Source organism: Pteropus medius, unplaced genomic scaffold (genome assembly GCF_902729225.1).
Source record: "Pteropus medius unplaced genomic scaffold, Ma_sr-lr_union100, whole genome shotgun sequence".
NCBI classification, from domain to species: Eukaryota; Metazoa; Chordata; class Mammalia; order Chiroptera; family Pteropodidae; genus Pteropus; species Pteropus medius.
Window position 1 is genome coordinate 5,878,535 of NW_024340700.1, and position 1,345 is coordinate 5,879,879.

The following is a 1,345-nucleotide window of genomic DNA, read 5'->3' on the forward strand; positions in this document are numbered from 1 at the left end:
TTCCTGCCTCTGCCCCCCTCCCACCCCCTGGACCCTCTGTCCCCGCCAATGTCACCAGGACCTGTGACACGCCGAACCCAAGGGGCACTTCCTGTCAGGAGCATCTGTGAGTGGTGGCCGTGCTGCCTCCCCGGGGGTCGTTGGGGGGCGGGGGGCCCCTCTGTCCAGGTGAGCAGCTTCCGCGCTGTGCGGATTTCTCTCCGTGCCCCAGACCGAGGTGACCTCTAAACCCAGTGCTGCCTCTTCCTCTCCTGCCCGGCCCCATCCAGCCCCTGACTCTGCGTGCGGGGGACAGTGCTGACTGCTCCCTGCCTCGGTCTGGGCGCTCTCCTCCGGCCTGGGCCGTCCGGCCAGGTTCTGCTGGGGGCTGCCTCCCCCGGGGCCCCACGTGCCTGGCAGTGCACCCCGAGGTGGCCCCAGCACCTCACGTTCCCTCCTCTGTTTGCTCTGAGAGTCTGTGTCCCAACTACAGAGGGGCCGTCGTGAGGGGTGGCCGAGCCCATCTGACTGTGGCAGCCGGAGCCTAGCGCACGGCTCACACGCGAGGCAGCTTGTCAGAGCCACACGCAGACGAAGAAGCGGATCTCAACCCACAGAGTGCGTTTCTGTCCGTCCCGCCCTGACCCCGGGGGTGACTGGCCCCTGACCGCCATGCCTGGCCAGCAGCTCACGAGCTTCCCGTTCTGGTTGTCGGTGCGACTGCGGCCCCCGTTCAGTGGCCAGGGGCCACCTCTTCGCTCTGTACCGCTGAGCCCGGAACACCTGGTATCTGCCCTCCTCTCTGTGGACCTAAAACTATCACCGTTCCAACTCGTCTTCGCGGGAAGGGCGCAAGTCCCCGGTGCAGGCACGGCTCGGCGGCAAGGCATGCGTGGTGAACTGGGTGGCCGACGCCCCAAGGCCGTGGCGACACGCTGGGTGGGGGAGGGGCGCCCGGCTGTCCACGCCTGCACTCGGTGCCGCCAGCCCGGCACCTCTTCGTCGGGCTGGGCAGCTCCTCCCGGTGAGTCGCACTTGGCCCCTGCACCCTCGCCTGGACATTGTCATAGCCCACGGCCCATGCCCCCTTGGGCGCTAAAGAATCTGTCCGTATTCCAAAACTGAAGGACGGGCACTGGGCTGGCCACTCGCCAGGCGCCCTGGCTTCTCCAGGATGCTGACAATTACCATGGTTACGAGGGCAGCCAGCTGAGCCTGTGCGCAAAGGGTCTCAAGGAAGCGTCCAGCTGTTGTCAGTGCCCTGGGAAGCCCCTCGCCGCCAGGAGATGCTCAAGTTGCGTCCAGGTGTGACTGGGTGAGAAGCCGTGAGAGGTCCTGGGCAGAGTCCTCTGTCACCTCTCCTGTC

At 66.8% G+C, this 1,345-nt stretch overlaps 1 long non-coding RNA gene across 1 annotated transcript in view; it reads left to right on the forward strand.

The window, feature by feature from the left end:
* Positions 1–29: 29 nt before the first annotated feature.
* The window catches only part of LOC120617287 (uncharacterized), a 3,182-nt gene continuing 1,866 nt past the window's right edge, over positions 30–1,345 (forward strand). Inside the window, exons 1-2 of the long non-coding RNA XR_005656879.1 lie at positions 30–597; positions 1,153–1,294. This is a non-coding gene — a long non-coding RNA (uncharacterized LOC120617287). The remainder of the gene's footprint in view (positions 598–1,152; positions 1,295–1,345) is intronic.